The 20,169-nt window shown below is 42.3% G+C and overlaps 1 non-coding gene across 1 annotated transcript; it reads right to left on the bottom strand.

The window, feature by feature from the left end:
• Window positions 1-19,734: 19,734 nt before the first annotated feature.
• On the bottom strand, window positions 19,735-19,839 carry LOC112834548 (U6 spliceosomal RNA). Its single transcript, XR_003210945.1, has one exon. It is a non-coding gene; the product is annotated as a U6 spliceosomal RNA (small nuclear RNA).
• Window positions 19,840-20,169: the final 330 nt, after the last annotated feature.

The following is a 20,169-nucleotide window of genomic DNA, read 5'->3' on the forward strand; positions in this document are numbered from 1 at the left end:
GCAGGGATGGCAAATAATAATCACTCATTTACAGTGCACTCTCAAGATAAATTCAGCACTCAGACAGTAGTGCCTTTTGCCTCACAAGTATTACCCCGTGGTGCCCTGAGTGCTGGCTGAGGACTTGGATGCGTCCAGATTTAATTATCATGCAACCCATTAGCCCAAAGGCAGAGGATGTTTAGTAAAAATGTCACCCTTGTATACAGTTCATTCTGTGAAAACCATTGCTCAGAGTAATCCTATTTATAAATGATTCAGAATAGGAAACCTTTACAGTTAGGAAGCTCTGAATTTTTGTCCTTGGAACTGGATGGCTAAAAAGCTGGGCAGAATAATTTTAGTATGTGTAAGCTTTTTCCACAAAGGACAAGAAAGCCTTTACTTCATGGCTTTTGTGGAGAAAATGTTCAGTTCACTGCTCTCCTGTTTGAATCATTATGACCAAGTGGGAGAGAATGAGGATCTGTTCCAGTGGGAAATATTTAAATTAGGAGGGATTAAAAAATATCTACAATTATTTTGTATCATCTCCAAGGGAACCCACAGCCTCCTACGAAGGCTTTAATAATGTCCTAGGAAATTTCCATCTGGAATAGAAAAGACAATGGAATCCAAATATGGGTGTCCCAGTGCACACATATGGTGCTGTTAGGAGCCAAACTTCTGGCTTTGTTCTGCTTTGCGAAAGTTCTAGTAGATCTTGACCTTCATTTTTTGGGAGACAACCATGGGACCTTCAATATGTTACTGAGCTGAAATGTAGGTCCAAATGTTATGTCAGCTCACAGTCCAGAATAAAACTTTTGCAACTTTCTAATTTTTCCTAAATACTTACACATTACCCAGGGAGCAATGCCAGAAGCTGCAGGTCAGAGATTGGGTCTTGTTTTGGAACCTGGGGGTCCCAGGTGGGCCTAAGATAATTGACTTCTGGAGGCATCTCATATCTGCTAGTGAGCCAGTTGGGATGCTTGCGAGTGTATAGAATATACCTGGATCCTAGAGCGATGATGCTCAATCCGTCAAGAAATTAGTGGAGAAGGAACCTGGCCCCACCAGCTTTGGTACCTGTGAGATGTACCAATGTACATTGGTTGTGCTCTGGGTAAAAGAGAGGCTGCGTCTTTCCTCACCCGCCTAGGAATGGTCCATCTAGGAGAAGGGTCCTTCTTGGATGAAAGTTGGGATAGGAGAGAGCAAGGCCCACGCACCTGTCAAAGCTAGGAGGTGGGGTGTTTGATGGTTGGGTCCTGAAATGGAGAAGCAGTGGTATTTCCATACAGGCAACCCTCAGGAATCCTCCACCCTTTCGGCTGACATATGGAATAAGGTGGATTTGAACAGAGTGGACCCTGTCCATGTGGCGGGATGCTGCCCACTGCTGGCCTATGCATATCTTTCTCAGTTTTCTGTGGCTGTGGTGGGGAACTAGGGGCACTCATCCTTTGACCAGACTCAGAGAGTTGGTTTAGGTAGAGAGTGTGGTTGGAGGCCTTTTGCTTTCTCCAAACTCCAAAGCTCCCCATCTTCCCATGGAAGCTTGGTACATGGGTAATAGAGTACAGCCCAGGTTAAGAGAAGAGCATGCTGTTTCAGCAGAGGATACCATATGGGAAATAGCGTCTAGGAGGAGATCACCTCTAGGCGTGAAAGACCTCTGGGTCTCTTGGAGATACAAAGACAGATTCTCTTCTCTCCGTTTCCCATGCTTTCCTGACACCCTGATTGCTTACTCTTCATCCATAAAGAAAGCATTTGGAACAAAACAACGATGACCACATTGGAGCCTGAGGTGAATAGAAGGGACACTGGGGAGGGTGCAGAGAGGAGCTGAAGGGACAGAGGGACTCTGGGAGGGGAGACCTATCCCTACGTAAGCCAGGTGGCCACAAGGGGACGTCTCATGAACCAATGTCAAAGCAACCACGTATGTCAAGGCGTTCAGAAGAATAAATCCAAGAAAGGAAAGAAGGCTCCTTGAGCCCCCTGACCTACCACACATTTGCATATGCCCCAGTCATTCGTGTGTTGGAAGATACGACCTGCATATATAACAAAGCACTGTTTTCTATGTTCTTCTAGGCTCTATGTGTGGTTACCACAAAATAAAGTCATTTCATAATGAATTTTGGAATTCCTTTCTTTCATTATGAAAAGCATTATACCAATTAGCACTATTCTGTTGCTTTTGTCAAGTCCTTGATAATTACCCTTAACCACACAATTACCCTCAACCAGACAGATTTTATAGGGAGGCTGAAGTTCTGAGTTCTCCTGCATTCTGGTCACTGCATGAGAATCTCACCAATTGTTCAGGAGCATGATTCTCCTTTTCTTTTCCTTTTTTTAATCGCATGCCTTTTTTTTTTTTTCTTTCAAATCATGGGTCTTTAGCTAGTCATTATTCACATTTCTTGATTTCTCTAATTTTTCCTGAAGCTCAAGTGTGAGGAAAATGGAGCCCAGAGCACTAAATATTTCCTTCTGCTTGGAGGTTGATTCTGACCCACAGCAGGCACAGTGGGACTTCTCCAGTTCTCTCTCAGATCTGGCCATTGTCAGGGTTCCTCTTATCACTCATTTGAGGAATTGTGTGTTGGTGGAAATCCTTTTGGCTAGTTTGGTAGTCCCCATACTCACCATCACAGGTTTTTGAAAGGCAGCGACGAAATTAATAGCTTTCAAATAACATGGTTTATTGGTTAGAACTTATTCAAGATAAAGGGCACAGTTCTTAGGACTAGGAGCCAATAGTAAGTCAATACAAGATGATAGTTAGCACATTAGTTGCCTATTGCTGTGCAGTAATAATCCCACAAACTTAATAGCTTAAAACAATATATATTCTCATTATTTTGTAATTTCTGTAGGTCAGGAGCCTGGCATGGCTTAGCCGGGTCCTCTGGTCCTCTGCTTACAAGTCTGTGATAAAAATGTTAGCTGGGGCTGCAGAATGTGGGGCTTGATTGGGGAAGGATTCAGTTCCAGGTGCTTGTGGTTGTACTAGAACTCAGTTCGATGTGACATCCTGGATTGAGGGCTTTAGTTTCTTGCTGGCCATTGGCTGGAGACTCCCTTAAGTTCCTTGCCACACAGACCTCTCCAACATAGGCACTTGGTTTTTCAAAAGAAACATGGAAAAGAATTTCCTTGCAAGATAGACATTACAGTCTTACATAATGTAATCACATGTATGCCACCATCTTTATCATGTTATATTGGTTAAAAGCAAGTCAGAGTTCCCACCCAGACTCAAGAGGAGGAGATCACACTAGGCATCGAATACCAGGAGGACAGTATGATTATCAAATTGATCATGGAGACCAAGCTAGAGTCTGTCTGCCAGTTAGCAACACCTACAGACGAATAATACTCATGGCCAGAATTAGAAGTAAATGTAGTGATCCTTGCATATTCATGCTTTGCTAAAGCAGATGGGGGAGAAAGGTGGAAAGGTCATATCACCCGATCCCCAGCCAGTCAGGAATGGCCAACCTGGAATCCTGTGACTGTCTCCCTCTTTAGCCTCTTTAGTTACAATCTTAAGTTGCACAAGAGATGGTATCTTCTGGGATCTGCATTTCCTTCTAGGATGGGCAGTACTGACTAGAGAATCATCTGACTTCTCCATTCTCTCCTGGCCAGCAGATGTAGAGTCCAGTTGGTGGCTTGTCAAAGGGATACGCTTCTTATCTTTTAAAGGACTACTGTGCTATATGTGCATGTCCTGATAGAAGACAGGTATATTAGAGGTAGATAGATTTCTTTGAAGTTTCTCTCTCTGTCCTGTACATTCCTTATTTATTACAAGGGGCTCTCCTGTTGCCATCTGTTTTCTTTTGCTGCCTGGTGGGCCTCTGCAGAAGTATTTCCTGCTCAAGTTCTCTCTCGCTCTTGGCAGTTTTGGCCTCACTTTAAAATTTTTGTATTTAAAGCTAACTCACTCTTAAGCTCTTTTCTACACATGTAAAAAAGTAAACATGTGTACACCACATCTTGCAAATACAGTTTGTCCTTCTGACGCAAATCCCAGGCTTGCATCTTGGACTGCGTGCTGGGTGTTTCTGCTTGGCTATCTTGGGTTGGATTTCTCCAGTGGCAGATTCTAAGACAAGGATTTGAGCATAACTAGTTTATGTGGGGGGTAATTCCAGGAAAGAGCACAGGGAGTCAGGAGGGGAGATAGCAAAGGAAAGGAACCTATTAAAAAGCACCATGTCCAGCAGGTTGGTGCTTGTGGCAGGGGTTTGGTTCTGTTGGATGATTCAGTAGAACTCACTTCCAGGGTCGTTGCCCTCACTCCCACCCTCAGGGCGAAGGAGCTGGGATTTTTCAGTCACTGGTTGAGGACTGCCTCTGGGGTGCATTAAGTCCTTGGCATTTTTGGCCTGCTGCCTGTGGTCCAAATGGACTGTAATGTCCAGAGATTACCTCAGGGAGAGAGTGGCTGGTGCTTGAAGTTAAAAGCCATTGGTTGGGGAGCTCCTACTATAACTGCTTAACTGTCTCTCAGTTTGGCACCTGAAAAAAATGTGGTCAGACCCACTACCTCATTTCTTTTTATGTTAGCATAATTATGCTCCTCTTTCTACCTCTGTCTGTTGGACATCACCACTCCACAGCCACGTAGACTTGAATTTACTGCATTATCCCCATCTTTCCAGTGAGGAAGCTGAGGCTTAGAATGTTCACGTGATTTGCCCAGTGTCAGATGGCTGTGTAGTGACCCACCTTTCCACTGCTGTCCATATCAGGGTGTCCCAGGGTTGGAAAGGGCCGACGCCGCTTTGCTTGCACAAAGTCACTGACCCGATCTAAGGCAATAGGGGTCACATTCCAGGAGATTTCACTCTGGGCTTTTTGTTTCTGAACTTCCTGTTTCCCCCAAGCTGAAATTGGTGTACTAGCTCACTGCAGTTATGTAGATGGTCTAATAATTCTCCTGCTATCAATTCTAATTAGTTCTGGAAACTTAGATGAAGTACATACACTCTCTACAGCTTATTTTTCTCATTCAGTGAATTTTGGGGATCCCTTGAACCCTAACAGTGTGAGACAGGTGACAGAGGATTTGCTTTTTTTTTTTTTGTAAGGATTTGCACTTTGGGCTAGGTATGAAGGAAAAACTCCGCCTCATTTATGTTTAATAGAGAGCATGGTCCGGATAGCCTTTGTATGTCAAGCAGAAAATATTGTAGACCTTCTCAAAATATTCACAGGCATGTTCTTTGTCTTCTTGTGTGAAGACTTAAAAGTGTCACAGGAATAGCTACTGATGTGACTAACTAGGGCCAAGAGCGGTAAAGGCTGTGAAACATAGTGTACTGGAGATAGCATCTCGAGGAGGAACAGACAGCAGCATTCCTCTCTTCTTGCGTGAGTTCCTGCAGGTCGTCAGCAATCTGAGGGGAACATCTTTTCTTAGGGCAAGCTAAGATACTCACTGTTTCCCCAGAGTGAGTATCAGATTATCTGGAGTGTAAGGAATACACAATGGCAGAGATTTTATTTCTAATGAGTAGAGACTGGAAACACATTTGGAAGTCTATCATGATGTTTCTTTTCCTACCTCAATCTAGTGATCTCATTGGGTTGAATTCTCTGTGGTTTGGCTCCAAAGTCTTTTCATTCCCATCTTCGTCTTTCCAATTTGCAGCCCCATTTTATGGTCTACATCTCTCCTTCCAAGTCCTTGCTCCTCTTCATCATCTTGGTTGCTCATCTTTTCTTCAACCTGTTGTAAGCCCCCTCTGGTCCTTTCCTTCCACTTAGTTTTATAAAACCGATTAGTGCATGTGGCAACTAGGGGGATGGAATGCAGAGAGACTGGCAAACCTCTCCAAGCCATGCTACGTGGTTTTCTGCTAAGGCTTTCTATGCTCTTCCTCAATATCTGATAATAAGTGGAAGAACATCTTTGTAGAGCAGATAGGGAAACTGAGGTGCCAATGATGTAATGGACTCAGTTGGGGTTTAATGACATTGGTAACCAAAAGAACAAACTTCCATTTGATTTTTATTGTCATCTTTGATCCTCCAAGGTGACTCTTCCCTCTAGAGCAGAGGTCAGCAGATTACAACCCATGGGCCAATTTCTGTGCACCACTCGTTTTTGCGATTAAAGTTATCAGCATACAGATACACCCATTGGTTCACATAGTATCTTTGCTGGCTTTCCTGTTATAGCAGCCATGCTCAGTAGTTGCAACAGAGATCTTCTGAGCTGCAAAGTCTAAAATATTTACTCTTTGGTCCTTTATAGAAAAGGTTTGCTGACTCCAGAAGGTGATGAAAGCTTTGAATTTTTTTGGCTTGATATTTCTCATAATTGACTCAAGAAATATGGTCCAAAGTCTAACTGAAGCTTCCTCTGAAGCTTCAAGAAATTCATCTATCTGCAACTATTTTCCATTATTGGATCAGTCAGGGTTCTCCAGAGAAACAGAAGCCATAGATGTAGCATCTTCTCCTTCTTAGTCCGGACAGGAGCAGGAAGATACCTTGGACCATTGCTGCATTGGGAGATCTTCTAGACCCTGTGATGGTTTGTGCTCCAAGGAACCAAGTCCAGAAGAGAGGCTGTCATTGTGATCCCAGAAGTGATGACCCATCAATCCTCATCTAGTCTGAGTGAAGGATGCTGATCCCAGGCAGGGCCAGCTCCATAATTCATGAGGCCTCATGTAGATGAACATGCTGGCTGTTGTTTAAAGAAACAAAACAAAACAAAACAAGAAAACCTGTGAAGAATTTCAAGATGGCAAAGACAGAGTTAAAGCAAGTGCAGGGCCATGACAGAGGGCCCAATGCAAATGTCCAGGCTGCATGCCCAGGAAGCCAACCCTGAGCCTTGGACTTTGGAGCTCAAAGAGACATCAGAGGCCACCTATTCATGGATTATGACAGTTGCATGTTGAAAACTGGCCACACCACACTTCTCTGCTGATGACCCGGAGTGGGAGTACAGCCCACTTTGGCAGCTCTGGAGAGGGGCCCCACCAGGAGTGCATGCTTCTCAGTCTTGGCTGAGTTGCTGGATTGCGCACTTTCTGGATCTGAAGAGCACATCTGGATCCACAGCCGCGTGGCTCCAGCCTCCTCATCAGCTCTCCCCAGTACCTGGCTGTTATTTTTAGGTGACCGATGGTGGAGAGTTTTGACTTGTAATTTTCATGCCTGAGGCTTGAGTTTCACAGGAAATGTTTCAGAGAATTTAATACGATGCAACACATACACGTTAACAAGGGCAGATTGGTTGTGTTTTTGTTGCCTGAGCATTAGGAATTTCTATTCTTAGTCTTTTCTCTTTTCACTGCTCCTTCCTGACTCCCTTCCTCCCCCTCCATGGTTCCTCATTGTGCCAGTTCCCGAGCCCTTCACTGCCACACGCATTTCCTTTCCCTCCCCTGCTGCCAACCCTGCTGGTTCTCTCTGAATAAGTACGTGTGGTTGCCAACTTCCTCCCAATCTTTTCCAGACTCCTTTCTCCTTTTATTCTTTGCTCTGATCAGATTCTCCTCTGGCTTTCCAGACCTTGACTCTATGGGCTGACTTTCTCCCTCTGTCCCCCTGAACTGATTACACAGTGCAGCTCATACTTAACCATCGCTCCTGCCTTCCCTGCCCTGGTGGTTTTCCTGACCTTCTGTTCAGGTTTCCATCGTCATTAGATTTGCTCAAGGGCCAGGAAATAAGGGACCAGCCAGTCTGAAAGCCTTAGCTCCTTCATTTTTGTCTGAGTTGTAATCGCCCTCCCATCCTTTGAGGACCTTGTTTAGTTTGTATGCCCAACCCTTCCATACTGCTGAGAGGAGAATCATCTGCTCTACTCCCCCTGCCTCAGATTAAAAAGATAAACTGAGCTCATGGTATATGCATGATCTGCCTGCATTGGGAGGTCTAGTGAGGAAGACTGGAAGTTAAACCATGTAGTGGTGTAGCCAAAACGTGGTACTATTAGTTGAGGTCAACTTGGTCATGGTATTAGGTGGCTTCAGGGTGGTCAGGTGCACAGGTCATAGAGAATGCATTGTTGAACAATCCATCTGTTGCCCAGAACAACAAGGTATATCTATAGTCATTGATAATGCATCAAATGCCTGAATTTGTTTTGCGTCCTCTTGAGTTATGGAGAACACTCATGAAAACTGTGCCAGTGATCAGAAGTCACTTGACTGCAGGTGCTACAATTCAGCTTTCAGAAATGTGGGAATTGGGCTTACACATTTAGTTTGATATTTGGTTCAATATACCTTTTGTCCTTTATTTTCTTTCTATCCTTTTTTCTCTCTCTCATCCAATTCATTAATAGATGGACCAATTCTTTCTTCATAAAGAAAGAACATGCTCTTATTTCAGGCTTATTAGCTATTTTCCAGCCACGGTTTTCATCACCTCCTAGGTGTATAGACAGTGGGTACTGAGTAACTGCTTATTGAATGACTATGTAATAGCCGCCTGACTGGCCCTATGTGGTAGTGTCAGAACTTGGCAATCCATCGTAAGTACTAGATTATTCTTCTTTATCAATTTACAGGTAACATTAAAGGTAGTTCCTGAGCAAGTGTTTGAAATCTCTGACCACCCAAGATATTACACCTGTTGGATATACTCCCCCAAACTCTATGGAAACATGGTTGAACCATGAGTTGCAGCTTTTTTGTAAATCTGTTATTATGGATGAGAGATACTTAAAGTAAAATTCAGGACCAATTTGGCTTGCTGATAAGGAAAGAAGGATGAGGCAAAGTGCTGAGGGTGAAATGGGCCATACACGTGCATTGGTGCGTATATGGATATGGTGGCCAAAGAAGAACAGCCTTTTAACATGTCACGAAATAGGACTAAGCCTTGCTTACCTCTGGTATAAATCATCACTCTGGCCATTTTGCAGAAATGGTATTTCCCCTCTTGTTTAGAGTGTGCTCCATTGTAGCACATTTTGATTGCAAAGATTGTGGGAGATCTTATCCTGATGCCATTAGCCTTCTTATTTTGGAAAACCCTTTCACCTGTGATAATGAAGAAACTGGAAGATCTCAGAGTAATTTTTCTATTGCCCTGCACTTTCTATCTCTGCGTACTCTTGCTGCTTCTTCTGGCTATAGCCTTTCCCCATCTCTGCCTGGCTAACTCTTCCTACCCAAAGGCCCAGATCAAAATGGCACCATCCCCAAGAAGCCTTTGCCAATTCTTGCCAGCCAGATTAATCTCTTCCTTGTCTCTTCCTTAGCTATTGGCTTATGCCCCTTCTAAAGCATGGACTGTGGTTTGCCTGGCCCAAGAGCAGCTCATTCCCAGAAGAGTTCTCAACTTTTCCTGCATTGTGGGCAGATTCAAAGTAATGACAATTACTTATTTGACCTTATATTCCCCGTGGGGCCCAACAAAATGCCTTGTGTATAATAGGTTCTCAATAACTATTTGTTGAATTAAATTAGATTACATTTTATAAATGTTTATAAATGAGAGAACATTGCCTTACATGGTTTACAAAAAAATTAAAAAAATCCGTTGGGATAAAAATGGACTAACAAGAACTTAAGTTGAAGGGTTACATCTTACACAATGAGGTTGTGTCTTTTTGAATTTTTGGAAAGCGTCTCAGAATTTATGCTTCTGCTCTTGCATTTTGCTCAAATGCTAAAAGGCATCAGAACGAATTTTGATAAAATGGAATATTTTTAGGCATTCTAATCAGCCCAGCTCTGCCAAATTCTTGGCCTTTGGTATGTGCTGCTGAGTAATGTCAGATGCTCACACGTACACATGTTGACATTTACAAGGCATGAGGTGGGCTCAGCCAAGTTCACAAATGAAGCCCCCCTTTTGATTGGTTCCCCAGAACTTCCTCAGATGCATTTATTGTTTGCTACTGGAAGAACTGACAGGCTGCTGTACCAAATGAATTTCCATTTCTTGTTTTTTCACTTCAGGAAATAACATCTGCATACAAGGGTCAGGTATTATGTGAAGTTGTGGATTCATGAGGTGACATTTTTGACTGTGTGAAGAGGACCTCGGGCCACTCTGGCGTTGGCATTAACAGAAGTTGCCTGTAGGGCTGGGCTGTTTTATAACTCCCTGGTGTGGGATTTGCAAAAATGAAAATGGACAGGGCTCCACTCCAAACATGTACTCGATGATTTTAGAAAATTCCAGATAAGAATCCAAGAGGCCTGCTCTCTTCTTTCTGAAAAATACTATCTTTTATCTAAGGAAAAAAAAAGCACTATTTTACTTTTGTGCTCCATAAAAACATCAGAATGTATTTCGTAACTTCTGGAATTCCACTGCCTTTTTAGACGGAGGAGCATCCCAAAATGGAGAGACCAGGCCAGTGTGTGTGTGTGTGTGTGTGTGTGTGTGTGCGCGCGCGCGCGCATGCACGTGTGCACACGTGCACTCATGTCTGAATCCCTGTCTAGACAAAAATAGAGGTTAGGTAGGTTATAGGAAAGAATTTTATAAGTCTAAGCAAAAATGATTTCTGTTTCTAAAATAGCGCTGTTTATGAAAGCACTATGTAGTTAACTCTGAGCATTGTGAGTAGCTACTGCTGGAGATGAAGTACTGCTGAGAATTCACATTGCCTCTTCTAAAGGCTACAAGAGGATTTATGAGCTCCATGCTGCTGTTTTCCTATTAAGGCGCAGGATACCACCAGTGGCATCCTTTCTCCAGGGGTGCTGACAATGTTAACCCTTCTGCTACCATCGGACCCTGTGGGACGGGGAGTTCCCTGGGAGGTGCCTGAGTTTCTTTTCTGGCCATATGCAGGAAAGCATGCTTTTATGATTGAGGCCAATAAGGATTCTGGAAACATCGGAGCCATGTCCCAGCACCTTTTACCTCTTAACTCTGAAGAATCACTACTGTTAACCTCCGAAGTCATTCTGTGGAAATGGCGATGCCCATTCAGAGGCAAGCCACAGGTGGAGAAGGATGGGCTGACTTTGCACATGGGGACGTCTGGTAATACCTGCCCAAACCTCCTGGCCTCCGGCATGGCTCACTGCGCCATGGCAACGGAATTGCAACGGAGCGGCCCCGGCTGCAAACAGCTTGATAACACCACCACCAACCACCAGGCAGTTTATAGTATTTTCTACCATTCAAGTTCGTCTCACATTCACTGTCTTTAAAATCACTCTGGGAAGCATGCAGAGCTGGTGCTATTTCTTCCCTCTTTCTTTAACCCATCAGAGGAGGACATGGGACCTGTGTAAGGACGTACAGTTGGGACAAGACCAAGTTGAGAATGGAACCCTGTTCCCCTGAGGTTCATCCAGGCTCTGCCCACGGTGATCCTGGGCACTCAGTATCACAGCCAGGGAGGTTCTGTCTCTAGATGGAAATAGAGACAAGTGGGATCGTGTATGTGAGGGTCTCATTGAAACACTTACCTTTATTATGACAGAAGAAGAACACATGTCTCGATATTGAAAGAATCATAATTTCCAGGACATGTCTCTGGAAGAAGCTTCAAGATTATCGTAGGGCATCTCTGTGTCCGAGTTCTGATTGGAACTCAGACTCACACCCCTAAGTTAAAAACGTATTGTAGGGACTTTGTGATAGCAGGTACCAGGCACAGCCTTGGGGAGGTGTTATTCACCAAAATGGCAGCTGTTTATTTGGTCTTTTTTAACAATCATGAGGGCCAGTTGATTCACTCTCTGGTTGTTAGGATGACCCAGAAAACCAGACTGATGATGCTACTTCCAGGTATTTCACTTTTGTATTTGGTTCAGCTCTGTAAGAACAGGTTTATTTTATTTTATTTATTTATTTATTTATTTATTTATTTATTTATTTATTTATTGCTTTGGGGCCAACTAGCCTATTTACTGGCAAACAGCAACTGAGAAAATGTAGGTTAGAAATTGGTTTCAGGACTTAAATGCATCAACTTAATTTTAGAGCTTTGAAAAAAATAGTGTGGGAACCGACCAGTCATTTTACAATCAAGATAGGTGACTAATCTGTTTTTAGACCTAAAGAATTTTATGTTCTGTTCTATTTGTTATTTTCCTATATCCTTTCTGTGAACTGAAGGTTCTCTTTTTTTAAACAAAACTTTTGCTCATATTGGTTCTAAACAACATAGATGTTAAAAATTGGCTTTAATTTGTTTTCTGTCTAAATCTTCATTTGTAATATCTCTTTGTCCTTAACCAACTGCTGGTTTTATGTGAGTGATTACCAGAAGAAAAGGAAAAGAAAAATAGTTTAAATCTACTCCTAGAATGATCCATGGTGGAGTTTTTAACTAGCATATATTTTATACTTACCGTGCTTTTTTCAATCATTCTAAGCTCAACAAAGTCACTTTGAACAATAGATATGTTTACAGGCATCGTCCAAAATGATAGCTGGTTCTTTTCAGTATCATTTACAAGTTCAAAAATCTGATAGGAATCGGGGACAGCCCTTAGAAGTATCAGGTAACAAATGCCTCAGGGTATCCCTGAGTAGTGAAACAATGTATTTAACATTCTTTGAAGTCTCCAAATATGGTGAGTTCTTGGAAGAGCTGGCTGAAAAGTTGTGTAACTAATATCTAAGGCCCAGCTATATTTCACTTGCCAAAACTTGTTTCTTTTATTTTTTCTGTAAAAGAGGCTGAACCAGGTTCTAGTCCTGGGTCTGATACCAATGAGCTGCATGAACCTGGAAAGACACTTAACTTTGTTTTCTAATCTGAGAATGGGTTTGGCCCAGTAGACATCAGTGATTATTTCCAGTTACTAAATTTGTTTATTAAACGGTCATGTACTATCCTGTGATGTTCTACCCAACAGTGCTACACAGAGTGAGAACTCTACAGCTAAGGATTAAAAATCTTAAGTCAACAACAACAAAAAAGTGTTGAGGGAATCTAATTTCATACTTACAGAAGATTTTTCTGGTTTCTCAAAGCTCATTCTAAGATTTCCATGTGCTTTTCTTTTTCTTAATTTAATGTAGGTATGTGTCTGTGTTCCTTCATATGTTAATACATTTCTTCACTGGGTTTTTAACATTGTAAGTTCGTATGCTGCATATTTCAGAAATATTTCCTTGCCCATTCGTCCCTTCTGTCTTTAAGGTGATCACCGATTGTCCACTTCTTGGCAAGGTAATGGTCCATTTAGTCAGGTTAGTTAAAATAGTAATGATAAAATGATGGACTTAATAACTGATCATTTTTATTTCTCATCTAGTTGTTTTGGTGTGTGTAAGCATACAGTTTGCTGTCTTCTTAGAGATTATGCTAATTTTTGAAACAGAATGTCATTACAGAGCCACAAGACACCTCTGAGGTTCTTGTAAAAGATGCACAATCTCTGGTTGTACTCATTCTAATTTCTTGGTAGACTGATCAGTTGAATTGGTTGAGAGCCATATCCAATGTCAGCCATCCCCTGGAATACTCATCTTGCTTCTGAAATTACCAGTCTTTCTGTGCTATGAGCAAAGACCATGTTTTAATAGCAAGATTGCCTCTTAGAGGGTCATACTCTGACGATCAGGTTCAAAGTTACAAGTGCTTAACAGTATTCGTATTCACACCTTTTGACTGGAATCAAACTTAAGAAAAAATATTTTTAGAGCAGTTTTAGATTCATAGCAAAATTGATAGGGAGGTACAGAGAGTTCCCATATATCTCCTCACCCCACACATGCACAGCCTACTTTGTTATTAATATCCCCCCACTAGAGTGGTTATGTTTGTTATGATTGATTAACCTACATTGACACATTTTAATCAAAGTCCATAGTTTACCTTAGGATTCACTCTTGGTATTATATATTCTGTAGGTTTGAACAAATGTAGACTGACATGTATCCATTTCAAAGGTGACATGGCTGTTCGAAATTTTGTGTGGAGTTTCTGGCTATGTGTCCTTTGCGCCAAGAAATAGGTTTGCACTCTCAAGTATCTTAAAATGGACTCTGGAGGCAGGGACCTTGGATTTTCTGACTTTGAGGAAGTTATTTCAACTTCCTGTGTCTCAGTTTCCTTCTCTGGGAAAACTGAGACAATAACAGTATCTACCTTATAAGGTATCGTGAGAATGTGTGCATGCAACAGTGCTCTCAGCACATACCAAACACTTTGTAAGTATGCACTATTATGATTATAAAGATATTGATTATTATTCTTGCTATTGAGAAGCAAACTATGTTCTTGTTTCTGATGGAGGTATAGATTCATAGGGTTAGGGCTCCAAGGACCCTTAAAGGGTGGATAGCCCAATCTCTTGGCCAGTGCCTAAATCCCCACAATAGCAATGTGTGGGAGTAGAGGCAACTTGTAGAGCTCAATACAGCCCCCTACAGGTGGGCTAATTAACCTTGCATCACGAATCTGAAGTACTAGGTCTCCAATATCTTGAAGTAAATCACAACATGTATGGTGTTTATTGTACAACAAGATTTATCAAAAATCAAATAAATAAATAAAAATCTTTAAAAAAATCTAGATCAGTTTGCTAAAATGTAGATGATTTAGTGGTTTTGGTAACATGAATAATTCAACTGCCCTTCAGCTATTTGGAGAAAGCAAATCAGAAAATGGAAATTCTATAAAAGTTCTAAGGAATGGGGCAGGAATATTCCCACCCCACCCTCACAGTCTCTTTCTGACAGTGGAAAGAGGGACTAATTTTTAAATTCAGCTTAGCTCCATATAATTGATAATTCTTCCCATTTTCCCAGAAGACAGAATATTTCTTTCCACTTCTCTATTTCTAATTCACATATGCTGTGTCCAGAACCCTTTTGATTCTCTGGGATTTTCCTTAAGAAACCCAGATATTCCAGCAATAATTCCCACACCTCACAGAATTATCTAAAAATAACCCAAAGAAAAGAATTGAGTTCAGGTGGTCCAATATTTGATGGAAACTGGTGCAAAGAATAATGGCATTGTCAAATAAAAAAGAACTTACTTCAGTCTACAACATTCATTAAAAGTGTATATAAATCCACAAGCAGATACTTCTGTTGTCTAGAGGAATTTTACCTCCAGGTTTTCAGAATTATGGAACATGAAAGTCGATTTTATACCAGTAATGTGGTAGGAGTATTATGACTCCAGAATGTAACTTCATCTTCATTTCTGGACATTAACTTTGAAGATTGAATCCCACTGTGGGTTGGTTGGCCGGTGATGCATTCATTCATTCATTCATTCACTTTGTCACACAGGATCATCCAAAGTAAGCTAATGTGTATTTCGTCATTACTCATAGGTTTGGAAGGTTTTAAAGCCATTCTTTGCAAACTGCAATATATCCCACATAGACAGAGAAGTTATCCAGAAAATATCTGCTCCAGCATTTTTATAGATGAGTACACTGGGGCTCAGTGAGGTTCAATAGCTTGACTATAGTCACACAATCAGACAGACAGACAGAATGAGGGACGCCTGGGTGGCGCAGTCAGTGAAGCATCTGCCTTCAGCTCAGGTCGTGATCCCAGGGTCCTGGGATCGAGTCCTGCATCGAGTTCCCCGCTCAGCGGGGAGACTACTTCTCCCTTTCTCTCTGCCCGTCCCCCCTCCAGCTCGTGTGCTCTCTCCCTCTCTCTAATAATAAATAAATAAATTCTTAAAAAAGAAAAGACAGAATGAGGTTCCCGATTTGGGTCTTGAAGTAAACTCCAGATTTGTTCCCTTCACCCTAAACTTTCTCCTCCCCAGACCATAGCAACCCCCCATATCTGAGCATTGTTTTCAATTTGTCTTTCTCCACTCTCCTTCCACACTGAAAGCGTGTGACCTGTAGACTCCACGGTCACAGCATACATACACGGTATACGGATCCTTCTAGATCTGTCCATCCCCCATCACTGCCTACTATAGAGGCATCTGTACAACTTGATGCATTTTTGCAAGGGATTTCCAGGTAGGATATCTGCTTCCATTTTCTGCGCCTTCAAACCCTTCCTCCATAGAGCAGTCACAGTGATCTTTTTAAAGGCTGAAGGCTTCCAAAGGCGTCTCCTTCCACCTGTGATGAAATCCCCTACATGACCCTGGCTTATGCAGCCCTCTGCTGTGCAGCCATGCCCTGCTCTCAGACCTCTGCCCTTCACCCTCTCCCTCCCCTTCCTCACTCCCACTACAGGCCTTATTTGTGCTCTTTAAGCTTCCCTCTCTTGAGGTTTCTACACCAGCTCTTCTTAAGTATTTCTGGAATTTTCTCTATCCCCATAGAACTTCATATGGGTAGATTAAAAAAAAATTTTTTTTTAGAGTGGCTCTTGTTCAGGATCTATCACCTCCTTTCAGACCACCCAGCACAAAACAGCCTCTTGGTCACTTTCTCTCATACCACCTTACTTCGATTCACCATGTATCTTACGTATCTCATAAGTTCCGTGTATCACACATGGTTTTCTTGTTAAAATACGAAGAGCTATTTTTCTGTTGTTCTCCTTCCTACTAGGAGCAGTTGCTTTCCTTCCTATTAACATGCAGGGTAGTGAGCAAGGCCCTCGCCTGCCTCATTCACCCCTGCATTCTCAGCGCCCAGCAACTCTTGTGAAGGAACGCCGGGCGATGCTACATCTCATTTTTCTTATTTCACAGCATCACACTTTCCTGTCATTGTCCAGCTTCCTGAAATGACAGGGGCTCATCCAGTGGTGAGGAACGCTGACTTTGAAGGCAGATACACAGGGAATCACTTGCTGCGGAATCGTAGACGGGTTAATTTCTTGGAACCTCCGTTTCTTTGTAAAATAGGGCTAGTAATAGTATCCATCTCATGGGGTCGTTGAGACAATGAAATGTGTAAACATGGTGATGATAACAAAGCACACAGCACCTACCTGCCACAGAGTAAGCCGTGTAATGTGCAAGGTGCTCTGACTGTACCGTGTGTGTGTATCATGTATGTTTATATACATACATGTAGTTTCCTTATATGTATAAAACATATTCACACGCTTTTATTATATACCATATATCTACATTGTAGAGTGTTAGCTATTTTTATTATCCTATTATTTGATAGAGCAGCAAATAAAATGTGTAACAAGATTTGTGAAATACATAGACTAAATGCCAGTCACTCCTTTCTTAGCTTGTTCTATTACAAGATTCAGCCAGCTTCCTCCTCTGGTAGGCTGCCTCCTTCCCTCCCTCCCTTCCTTCCTTCCTTCCTTCCTTCCTTCCTTTCTCCCTCCCTTCCTCTCCCTCTCTCTCAAATAGCTTTTACTTATCGTAAGAACACACAATATAAAATCTACCCTCTTAAGTTTTAAGTGTGCAATACAGTATTGTTAACCACAGGTAGGATGTTATAAAGCAGAAGGCTAGAACTTACTCATCTTGTCTAACTGAAACTTTATGTAACATTTTAGATGAAGTAAACAGCCGCAGTAGAACATGCTGTTATGACAAGCGTCCTGAAGGTGGCAGCAGAGGTCTAAGGTTTGGAAAATGTAGATTTTTTTTTGTAGCCACAGTATATGATTTGGAGGGGAGGGAAAAATTATCCCACGGTCCTGTTTTTGTATCTTAAATTACCCTTTGTTATTATTGCTGGGAAAGGATGTGTCAGGTTATTTCGGTTAGCCACTCTAATGCAAATCATATCTGGGAAGTGGGAGCCTGTTCATTAAAACCTCAGGCAAAATGAGAGCGTTAGTGCATTAATAGGATGCAGGAAGTGAAATTGGTGGTGAAGGTGAGGTAGAGGGCTTGTATCAGGAAGCAAAGGGCTCCCGGGGTGTGGGTGGGTACGCCCTTTGGCCCCAGGACTCTGATCAGCAGGGAGAGGTCCAGCCGGGGGAAGTCAGCTGAGTCCTCGAAATCGCGGGGTCCCAGCGGAGTCCCCTTTTGTCTGGGTTTAAGGCTTGAGCCCCTGGACTCACCTCATTCAAGCTTCAAATAATAGGTAGAGTCTAAAATGTCTATGCATACAAATCAGATTCTCTGTATCTGACAGAGATTAGGGGAGTAATAAAATGGATCAAAGGAGGCCAGGAATATTGTCAAGGGTTCCGGTTTAGCTGCTCTCAGCAACTAAATATAAAATACTTCATAGAGTCCACCAGATGGCAGTATTGCACCACAAAATACTTAACACCCACCGGTTCCAGCTTGGAAGCTAAGCGGAGCTCTACAATCACACCTGTTTCCCGTTTGCCCCAATAATTGGAATTATGCTTATAAGGAGCAATTATTTGCACTTTTTCCGTAAATGAAAAATACATTTTTTTTTTGTTAATAGTGGTTGCTTTAGGTATACTTCAGTAAATGTTTTGGGAAGAAGAGAATCTAAAGGTTGTATTGTCTCTGACTTTATGTAATGATTCAAAATTATCCGTGAAAAAAAGAAAAAAACTAAGCAGCATGTGAATCAAGGTATAATATCCCCACCACGAGAATATATCAATTGCTGTGAAATTGCAAGACAAAAACAACATAAAACTGTTCGGTTCATAATTTACTCTTGGCGTTGCAGCCTATGGCTTTTCTCTAAAAGCATAAAACAAAAAGTTTACAAAATATGGCTTATATCGTTTACGTATTTTATAACCACTTATGTACAAAATAGCTCTTTGTAAAATGCGTCTATTGTGGTTGAAGAGATTGAAAAGGTCATGCTCGAACAGGACCTGTATTTCAAATGCCTGGCACAAGCTGCACACGTAGCAGGGATCACAGTAAGTGGACACTGTTGTTCCGTTTATTAAGAATAGTTTAGGGGGTGAGTGCAGCAATCCTTTTGGCGGTATGGGGAGCAGCCCCACAGTGAAATAGCAGGCCGTTGCTTTAGTGGAAACATCACAGGGTGAGCTGTCTGGGGCACCCCCCAGCTGACTGTGTCAGAGCAGAAGAAGCATGGGCTCTACCTTTCAACAGACCCTGTAGACCACAGTGTTTAGCAGTGGACCATGAACACCTTTTGAGAATAGCAAATCCATTTTTTCCCCCTATTTTGTTCCATGTGGATTAAGTCTCTAGGGCAAAGACAGTACTGGATGATACAGAGCATAACAAGCAAAAATGAGTGGCCTTAGTATCTGGGATCATCCAACTTTCAACATGGATTCTTAGGTTGACGAATCGATGGGCTCCTGGTAGGCACAGCTGGGGTGAATTCCTTCATCAAGCTAGGTCTCCAATTTGGGCCAATTTAGACTCCATTCATGAAGCTTTTCTTTCCCTTTCTTTCCTCCTCCCTGCCTTCCTTCCTTCCCTGACTCTTCCTCCTTCCTCCCTACCCACCGGCCCTTCCTCCCTCCCTTTTTTCTTTCTTGGCATGCCAATGCCTTATTCCTGACTGTATGCCGTTCATTTTGGTTCCATACTTTAGAAGTAAGCAATCTATTTGACTTATTTCCATTATGGGCTGAATTCTGCTCTCCCTGCCCCCGTCCTGTGTTGAAGTCCTAACCCCTTAGTGCCTCAGCATGAACTGTATTTGGAAATAGATTCTCTAAAGAAGCAATTAAAGTTAAATAAGGTGATTGGGGTGGGCCCTAATCTAATGACCGGTGTCCTTAATAAGAAGCAATTAGGGCACAGACAGGTGTAGAGGAAAGGCCATGTAAGGACACAGTGAGAAGCCAAGAGAGAGCCCTCGGCAGAAAGCAGCCCTGCTAGTACCTTGATCTTAGACTTCTCAGCCTCTAGAGCTGGATAATTTTCTGTTGTTTAAGGCACCTGGTTTGCGGTACTTTGTTATAGCAGCCTCTAGCAAACTAACACATCCTCTGAGATTCTTTTTTTTAAATATGGAACACTTCGTGAATTTGCGCTTCCTCCTTGCACAGGGACCATGCAGGACTCTGGATCATTCCAGTTTTAGTATATGAGCTGCTGAACGAGTGCTCCCCTTAGATTCTTTAATCCCCCAATTTACCAGAGTTTTAAAAAAATTGGCTCTCTCGGACCTGGGGCCTCACCTGTTGCCACACGCCACTGTCACGGCACAGTCAGCAACTTAACTGCGTTTGCATGAGGGTGAGCCGACTCTGAACTACAGCATTTCCCGACAGCCCCGCACACCAATTCATTTTAATCTGAAATATCGCCGGTGTTCCTGAGCATGATCAGGAGACAGAGGAGATTCAAAAATGTGGTGCTGTGTGGGTGCGAAGGAAGGAAGACCATGACCAAAGATAAAAATTTTGGCCTAAAATGTCCTTTTACTGTTGTGCTGG

Source organism: Callorhinus ursinus, unplaced genomic scaffold (assembly GCF_003265705.2).
Source record: "Callorhinus ursinus isolate GAN/ISIS: 27379988/994484 unplaced genomic scaffold, GSC_fseal_2.0 scaffold1, whole genome shotgun sequence".
Taxonomy (NCBI): Eukaryota; Metazoa; Chordata; class Mammalia; order Carnivora; family Otariidae; genus Callorhinus; species Callorhinus ursinus.